This window comes from Heteronotia binoei, chromosome 15, assembly GCF_032191835.1.
Source record: "Heteronotia binoei isolate CCM8104 ecotype False Entrance Well chromosome 15, APGP_CSIRO_Hbin_v1, whole genome shotgun sequence".
Lineage (NCBI taxonomy): Eukaryota > Metazoa > Chordata > Lepidosauria > Squamata > Gekkonidae > Heteronotia > Heteronotia binoei.
Genome location: NC_083237.1, coordinates 65774285 through 65784277, shown reverse-complemented (window position 1 = coordinate 65784277; position 9993 = coordinate 65774285).

Sequence of the window (9993 nt, the reverse complement as noted above, 5' to 3'; positions counted from 1 at the left end):
AATGCTGCCACTGAGTTCATGCCATCTGAAGCTCACACAGGTAGAGCTGGGAGGTGAATGATTATCCTCAGGTTTACAACAGCCACAAGAAGCCATGAAAAAGGAGATGCTTCAGTGTTAAACTCTCTCCCCCCCCCTTTTTTCAGTGCCAAGAGCCAGAGCTGCACATAAGCAAGAGGCCAAAAGGCCATCTAATCAATCCCTGATGGACAGCTGGACCATCACCTCTAGAAGACCCTCAAGCTCAGTGGTAGAGCATCTGCTTGGGAAGCAGAAGGTCCCAGGTTCAATCCCCGGCATCTCCAACTAAAAAGGGTCCAGGCAAAGAGGTGTGAAAGACCTCAGCTGGAGACCCTGGAGAGCAGGGGAGGGATGGTGGCTCAGTGGCAGAGCATCTGCTTGGGAAGCAGAAGGCCCCAGGTTCAATCCCCGGCATCTCCAACTAAAAAGGGTCCAGGCAAAGAGGTGTGAAAGACCTCAGCTGGAGACCCTGGAGAGCAGGGGAGGGATGGTGGCTCAGTGGCAGAGCATCTGCTTGGGAAGCAGAAGGCCCCAGGTTCAATCCCCGGCATCTCCAACTAAAAAGGGTCCAGGCAAGTAGGCGTGAAAAACCTCAGCTTGAGACCCTGGAGAGCCACTGCCGGTCAGGGGAGGGACGGTGGCTCAGTGATAGAGCATCTGCTTGGGAAGCAGAAGGTCCCAGGTTCAATCCCTGGCATCTCCAACTAAAAAGGGTTCAGGCAAGTAGGCGTGAAAATCCTCAGCTGGAGACCCTGGAGAGCCGCTGCCAGTCTGAGAAGACAATACTGACTTTGATGGACCCAGGGTCTGATTCAGTAGAAGGCAGCTTCATATGTTCAAGCTGAGACAATCCGGAGCACCTCAGAGAAAGCACACACAAGGTGTAGCCACAGCAATCACTCCAAGTGCCCAGAGGAGCCAGCCCTTCCCAAGTCACCACAGCAGGACAAAATTCCTCCCCGTTTCAGGCTTGAATGCTGGGCAGATGCCGAGCACAAGCTGCTCTCATCTGCCACATCTTTCCCCAAAGAACTCGTTCCAGAAGACCCAGTGTTCTGCCTTAGAGAAAAAGGCAAGCAGCTCCCCAAGCAGCCAAAACTCCACTGTTCACCAAGACAAACGCTTCTGTCTTCATTGTGCACAATTCCCATAGTGGTCTCAGCAGAGACAAATGCGAGCCTGCACTATTAAGGGCAGTGGACACAAAGTTCATGTTATAACCACTGGCCAAAGCCGCCCAGCTGCTTGGGAAGAAGGGGTGGGAGGGAAGAAGCCCTCTGCCTCCCTCCCTGCTAGCCGCCTTTGTCACAAGACTTCCTGACCTTCGGATGCTGCAGTTCTGAAAGCTGAGCAGTGACTACAAACAGCATTTCCCCCATGCTCTGACCCAGACGCGTAACTTGCCAGACCAAGGGACAGGAAGGAGCGGTATACCCTTTTTGCTTGGGTCTGATTCTCATCCTGAAAATGATGGCTAGACCACTCTACTTGAGAGTTCCCGATTCAAATTCTGCCTGTGCCATGAATTCACCGGGTGACCTTACAGGGGTCACCGCTGATTGCAGAGGAATAATGCAGCAGATACAAGCACGGCTTTTGAGGTGTCCTGGGAATTTTCGCAGTGACAGAAGGAACTGAGGCCACAGCTCCGTGGAATCTCTTTTGCATATATGAGGTCCGTTCCCTGGCAGCTCCAGACCTTCATATCCAGCATCTTGAAGGTGCTGGCATAAGAGATGAAGATCTGGAATATGGTGGGACGACCCCATGACATCAGCAATCGGGTTCAGGTCTATATTATGGAAGGCATAAAAGATTATGTTGGTTGTGAGCATACACAAAGTGTTTTCACAAACACCAAGCCAGGCGCGCAGTCACTCGCTCAAACTTAAGGTGGCTCTCATTTTAAGGGGGGGAAAATTAGAGTAGAAAAAATTAAACCTCTCAACTGCTGTCCTCAAAATTGCCAGAACTGCCCCATAAACTTTTCCTTGCCTGTTCTCAAGGGCTTGCACAGTATTTATTTGGGCATAATTTGACTTTTAGAGTCAATTTGTTTATAAGACTCCAGAGCAAGCACTGGATTTTTTTTTTTTTTAAAGCACACAATTCCCATAAAACAGTCACAAAATAGATTTGCAGCCCTAGACACATTTACTAGACGTGTAAAAAAGTATGCAAAAAGTCTGCTGTTAATGCCGCAGCTCAACCTTGGAAGACAAGAACTTAAAAAGCCTTTAACCATATGCAGAGTGTTCTCCCCTTGCTCCTAAGTAACCACCATACTCTTCCATGCATGCATGGAAGCCATGTCGGATTAAGGAGGAGGGCTGTACATTTGAAGTTTCCAGAATGAGTTTTGGGCCAAAGCATCACACCGCAGCTGCTCCCTCTGAGACTCAAAACTAAGGAGGGACTTTCAGAAACCAAGATCTTAATACGCACACACGAACACACACTCATTCACACATCTAACCACCCTACCTGTAAGGAAAAGAGGCAAACCAAGGGGGTGTCAACGGGATCCCATCACAACCACTGATTATTTGAAGATGAAGCTTGGACCTGGAATAAATCCCCCATGCTTCCGTACATCTCAGGTCAAGCTGTTTGGCTACCATGTACTACAGACATTTCACCTCTTGCAAAAGACTGGGCTGGGTGCCAAAGTGAACAGCAGCTCTGAGGTGTATTCCCAGAAATCCCTTTGCCGACAAACACTGGAGGGAAAACTGCGGAGGGAGGGTGGATCTGGTTATAGGAGAACATTTCAGAAACAGCAAAACAGAAGACAGCCTGGGCGATCACTTCAAGGGATCCATTTATATTCTGGGGCACTAACAGCATTTGGGAGGGCAGTAAGCTGCAGTCAGCAGCCTTGCACGTGGCCCATCCACACCCAAATGGTTTAAAAAAAATAATAATTCTGTAAACATACATACAGGGGAAAAAAGCATGTACAGATGTGCCTAAACTCCAGCAGTTAGGCGGGAAAACGAGCAGGTCTTCCAGTGAATGATGGATGCAGACAACAGAGCATCTTCGATCACTCACCTTCATGCTTGGAAAGGCAAGACTCTATATATTCAACGAGGCCTTAAGCCCCAAGTCCAGCACGCTCTAAGTCTCCTCCAGAAATCGGTCCTTTGAAACTGCACCTCTCAGAGGCAGTCCGGTTCCCAGTTCCTTGAATGCTGTCTTCTTCAGGTCCCAGAAAAATGGAGCAGGTGACAGATGCCAAGTCACAGTCTTGGGATTGAAGCCACAACAGCCGAGTCACCCGCTGATTCAGTCAGAGCCTGGAAACTTAAAAAGTTCAGATGTGAATACTTTGTTATGCACACGAGGGAAAAGAGGCTGTTCCTCGCTGCCTGACAAACGCTATAGCTCTTATCCAGGACGCTGACAAGTATCAACCAACTAACCAACCAGGCCTGGCTTCATCTGGTGAAGATCTTGAAAAAAAGGTTTCAAAGCCACCTACTGGGTGGGGAACCAACCCAACTCAGCTCCTCCCACTGATCCCAAACAACACAGAAGGAGAGTGCACACAACAGGCAAATGGTTGGTTCTCCTGGAATCTTGTTTCCATTCCTTTAAACATTTCTCAACGTGTGGCTCCTAAGCAAGTGAGTAATGCGCTTGGAGACCTAGAGCCGAGGGCCCACCGTGTCAGCTCTGGGACTATCCTCAGTTAAAGAAGGCTTCCAGTCAGAAAGCTGGTTTTATTGAGAGACAGTAGTGATACACGACTGTGTCAGAACTGGCTCGCCTGTGAGGTGGCCAGTCTTATATACCTTATCTAGGACCATTATGCATCCCGCCAGAACTACAATGCAAAAAGCCCGGGTACGGCGATATAAATTGGTTCCCACCAACACCTTTCTCACACTAGACAGTGGGCAGCTGAGCTGTCGCTGCACAGAGAAAAAGACAGCCTTGAACACCCGGGCTTCACTCTCTTCTGCAGGGGTGAAATTAATACTTATGACTGCTACAATGGACAGAGCAGGGTAAAGGAAAAGCAGGCATGGAGCACCCTCCCCCATTCGCAGAACATCCAGCATATAGAAATAGCACAATGGCAAGGACCCTTGACACACGGTAAGGGTGTGGGCGGCCCAGTCCTCCAACACTGCCAACGGAAGGTCCTTGGGAAAGGCCGACAAGTGGTGACCAGCTCAGCTAAAGGGATAATAGCCGTTCTTTTTTCAGTGTTTTTTGTGTGTGTATGTGTGCACACTTGGACGTCCTGGCAACCTCTGGTGACTGACCCCAACTGGGGGCGGGGGGGCTGGAGGATATTCAAGGAGGTGGCTGAATAAAGCCTGCCTCTGCCTCCTGACTGCTGGTATTCCAAGGAGGTCTCCCATCGGAGTACTGAGCCAACCCTGCTTAGTTTCCGAGAACTGAGATCACACTTGTCTGGGCTCTTCAGGTCAGTGTCCAGAATCCAGGGGTGGAAGGAAAGCAACTTTAACTTTAAATGCATTCTCTAAGCTGCCAGCTGACTTGGCTTGGAGAAGTAATTTAAAGATACAAACACCTTCTCCAAGCCAGCTGATGGGGTGGTGGGGGCTTTAAGAGCCACACAATGTGTGAAAGAGCCACACATGCCCCCCCCCCCCTGTACTAGCCTTTCTTGGCAGCCACTTTTATTCTCTCACACACTCTCCTCTTCCCTCTTCTGCAAGCGAAGGTGATAAGAATTGTTGGGAAATAGGCTGATTTAATTTTATATTTCTTTTCTTTTTTTAATTTTAATTAAATTTTATTGAAATATAACTTTATAACAACAACAACAACCAAACTTGGATGGGCTCTAAATAAAAATAGAAATTTAGGAAAAATGAAGGATTTTAATATTTGAATTTTTTCTATCCAAGGGGTAAAGTTAGAAGATTTGTTTTGCTGGAGTGACATTATGGATTTGTTTACAAATACAAGTTGATGGGGTGTGAACTGGCAGAGACTGACCAAGAGAGAGATCTTGGGGTCGTGGTAGATAACTCACTGAAAATGTCAAGACAGGGCGAGTTTGCAATAAAAAAGGCCAACGCCATGTGGGAATTATTAGGAAGGGAACTGAAAACAAATCAGCCAGTTTCATAATGCCCCTGTATAAATCGATGGTGCGGTCTCATTTGGAATACTGTGTACAATTCTGGTCACTGCATCTCAAAAAGGATATTATAGCATTGGAAAAAGTCCAGAAAAGGGCAACTAGAATGATTAAAGGGTTGGAGCACTTTCCCTATGAAGAAAGGTTAAAACGCTTGGGGCTCTTCAGCTTGGAGAAACATGGACTGCGGGGTGACATGATCGAGGTTTACAAGATTATGCATGGGATGGAGAAAGTAGAGAAAGAAGTACTTTTCTCGCTTTCTCACAATACAAGAACTCGTGGGCGTTTGATGAAATTGCTGAGCAGTCGGGTTACAATGGATAAAAGGAAGTACTTCTTCACCCAAAGGGTGATTAACATGTGGAATTCACTGCCACAGCTGGTGGCGGCGGCTACAAGCATAGCCAGCTTCAAGAGGGGTTTAGATAAAAATATGGAGCAGAGGTCCATCAGTGGCTATTAGCCACAGTGTGTGTGTGTGTGTGTATGTATATATATATTGGCCACTGTGTGACACAGAGTATTGGACTGGATGGGCCATTGGCCTGATCCAACATGGCTTCTCTTAAGTTCTTATGTACTATAGTTTAACGTAGATGATGAAACCAATAAGGAGCTAAAAACCAGAAGCTCCAACCCTCCCCCCCCAAGACGGCTAAATTAAAAAAAAAACAAGATTAAGAAAAGGAGAAAAAGGGGGAGGAGAGAGAGACAGGGTAGGAGAAAGACAGAAGAAAATAGAGAGATGAAAGGGAGAAATCCATAAGGAAACAGGTCCCACCACCGCCCCTCTCCCCTCAAACGCTCAGTGAGAGAGTTAAAGAAGACAGTCACCAGCATAAAAGTCAAACAGTGATTAACAAGACAAATTTCAGGAAGCTACTTAAGTGTAGCGTTGAAATTCCAGGAAATAAAATCATTGTGGGTAAGAAGAGCGTTTGTCTCTGTAACGTTTCCCAGGAACTCTGTTCCATCTAGAAGGCATAGGATGAGTCAGATCAGCATTTTCCTCATGCAGAAGGTCTGGAGGCAATGGTAAGTTCAAGTCTTTGAGAAGCTGCACTCCGGAATCCAAATCAGAGGCATCGTACGTATGGTCCTGAAGAGTTACTTGGAGTTTGCAATAAGCAGACCAGCGGAATTTTATTTGTGCATCATTTAAAGCAGTAACAATAGGCTTCAGAATTTTCCTTCTCTGAAGTGTTTCAGCTGAAAGATCTTGTAGTATTTGCACCTTGTGATTTTGAAGTAGCAGGCTTTCTTTAGTGCGTGCAAGGCAAATTATCTTTGCTTTGGCTTGAGAGTTAGTCAGCCGCACCAAAATGTCTCTGCGGAAGGTGGAATGTTGTTTACGGAGAGGTCCCAGTCTATTGGCAGCATCAATCACAGGGCAATTCTCCTGGGTGCAGTTAAATGGTTGTATCAGCCAGTCCTTAATTAGGAGTTTAAGGTCAGAAGATGAACCCATTTGTTCAGGAAGGCCGCGCAGTTTAAAATTAGAGGCTTTAAGGTGGTTTTCGATTGTTATTAACTTGTCAGTGACCCATTCGTCTTGCTTATAAAAATACTGCGCGTCTTCTTGCAGAGCTAGCGTTGCGGTCATTGCAGAATCGGCTGCTTCTGCTATTTTATTCCTAGAAGATTTAAGTTCTGCCGTTTGGTCTGAAATTGGCTGAATAAGGCTGGTAAATTCAGTCTCGAAGTTATGAAAAGCCTCCATTACCTCGTGTCTGAAGGCTGAGAACTCCCCGTCCTCTTCCTGACGCTATTTTGTCAGCCGATTTTGAAGGGTTCACTGCAGCGGAAGAGCGGGTCACCCCAGTCAAATAAGCTTGTACTGAGCCTGGAGTTGTACCAGCCTTCTTGCTTTTATGTTCAGACTTCTTGCCCATAGCAAGGTGGTGAAATTTAAGGCGTTTGAGCGGTGTTTAAGCCGTCAAAAGGGGGGAAGGAGAGAGGAGCGCCGTGTTTAGGCATCTGTTTGCAATGCCCACAACGCCACCCCCCCCCAATTTTATATTTCTAAAGAAATTTCTCTAGGCGCTACAGAAACACATGCGATAACATAGCAGAACAGCCTAACTGCAGAGCATGGCATCCACAGAGGTTTTTCACAGCACTCCCTTTCCTCTCCCTCAAGGCACCATATTGAGTCCTCACAGGACTAGGAGATGCTTCAGACAAGACTCCTACGCCTGCAGGGAGCCCCATTCAGGAACAGCTCCCTCTAGCATAGGACGACTGGCCTGGAATCTTCCAAGCAACACAATAACTGGACCTCACAACACCTGCCCATAACCAGGTTCCATCTTCCAATGTTATATACGGCACCAAACGTGAATGCCCCTCCCACCTTCTGACTAGGATACACACCGAATTTAAGCGGTTAAACCTTTGACTGAGAATAGCACAGACTTTAAGAGAAGATTTCATAACGGCCAAAAAATATAACTCAAGCCAGGCCATCCAGAGAGATGGCAGAATCTGCTTCCTTGGGAGGTTTCCGATGCAATATCCAGCCAGCAAGAGTCTGAGATGTTTCTTAGAATCCAAGCAAGACAACTGAAGCAGCGGCCATGCTATTCCACATCCAAACCTCTGTGTTCCAGCTTAATTGGAACCCTCTCCAGCCTCAAAGGCCACCCACCCACTAACCCTTTGGGAAAGCTAATTTCCCTCATTCTCCTCTGTTCTTGTGAAGGCAACATCCCAAAAAGGATTTGAAGAAGGATCTGTTACTAGTTTTACCTGCCACACCAGAACAGCAACCCTCCTCCCCCCCCCGCACCCATGGCAAAGGACCTTCCAGTGGCTGTTCAGTTTTGCAATCTATGTCCTACGGACTCCGTGCCAGCACGACACACTCCCTGATGCTTGTGAACAAGGAACACCACATTCTCCACTTCCCTTCTAAAGAGGTCATTGCAAAATGTACCAAGCTGCCTTCGTCATGAGCCAATGGCATGGAAGGAAATAGTTCAAAAGTCACAGAGAAGCTGCCAGAGACTTGGGCACACGCCAGTCATCCGCACCACAAATGTGCTTAATTTTGAGTTAATGGCCTTGTAGCAATTTTGAAGGCAATTCTCTACAGAAAAACTAGGATGCAGTTTATTTATTTATTTATTATTTTAGATTTCTATCCAGGCCATCCCCAAAACAGTTGTCCTTTGCAGTCCCTAAACTGACTCTGCACTGCTGCCATGGCACCCTCCCCCAAAAGTATTTGAAAGTTGCTTCCTCCTAATACTCACAGATCTTGTGACAGAAAAAGCAGAAATTGAGCCGTTCCCATTATTTTGAGATCTGATGCTTGACATTACCCTTCAGACACAACATCCTTCCTCTGGCAAGACATATACCTGGATGAAGATGGGAAAGGGAGCTGTGATAGAGGGGCTGGTCTTAGAATTACATCCACAAGGCACAACTCTTATCCACAACCATAGTGCGCACCACAAAAGTCACACACACACACACACTCCTTGTAACACAGAGCTTTCTTCGGAAGCAGAGTGACAAAAAAGCTGGCAGAACAGAATGACTGTGTGGGAAGGGTAAGAGAAGTTCATCTTTTGTTTCTTCCAGATGTTCATATTCTTCTAAAAAACAGAATCTCAGCATCATTACTGTGGCAAAACAGGCCCACAAAAACCTTATTCTACCTCAGCAGGAAGGAGATGTGGAATTTACCCAGCTGACTCTGGTCACTATTGAGGAGCACCTCTGCCTTGTTCTATCACTCCCCACCAAAATAAGATTCCTTGTATCACTACCAGAACTTTGCAGAGAGATGTCCGTTTAATCCTGCTGGCAATTGTTTCTTTTTGACTCTTTGATGACTCTTCTTCCAATTAAGAACCTGGCCACCTACTCCATATTATGCAGGGGAAGCCCGAGGAATCTTGGGTATTAATGTAACTGAGATGAGGGCAGGAGTCTCCTAACTTTTTCTTTGTACCTTGATAAGCATGCCTCAAAATAATATTTTTTGTATATATAAAGAACCCAGATCTCTAAACTCATTGCAAACAAACAAACTGCATCTGAATTCTAAGTCTTGAAAAATCCACAAACGGCTATTCGATGAGAAAGAAATAGAACAGGTCAGGCATTTTAAATACCTACATCTCCATTTTAGTTACAATATGTACTGGACATGTCACCGTAAATCTGCAGTTAACTTAGCAGCCATTACAGCATCAGCCATTTCCCGGGTTTTCTTTCATAGAGGCAACAAGTTTGTTCCAGTGGCTTTAAAAATCTATAAGGCCAAAGTAATCCCGCAGTTATTGTATGGCATTCCAACTTGGATTAGTGCCTTTGAGTCTGATATCGAAAGAGTTCAGTCTAAATTTGCTAGGAAAACCATGGGCCTACCATGCTGCGTCTCAAATGCCTCTCTTTGTCTAGAAACAGGCCTCAAAATGTTAGAAACTAGAGCACGGCTTATAGCAATCAAATATTGGCTATGTGTGCACTATTCTGCCAACTGTGGGAGTAATTTATATCAAATGCTGTCTGAATCCTCCTCGTCCAAATGGATTTCCTGCATAGAAAGGAAAATAATCACCTTAGGTTTGTCTATGGATTCTCTTTACATGCTTCCTCTTACAAATGAAGATGAAGATGAAGATATTGGATTTATATCCCGCCCTCCACTCCGAAGAGTCTCAGAGCGGCTCACAATCTCCTTTACCTTCCTCCCCCACAACGGACACCCTGTGAGGTGGGTGGGGCTGGAGAGGGCTCTCACAGCAGCTGCCCTTTCAAGGCTCTCACAGCAGCTGCCCTTTCAAGGACAACCTCTGCCAGAGCTATGGCTGACCCAAGGCCATTCTAGCAGG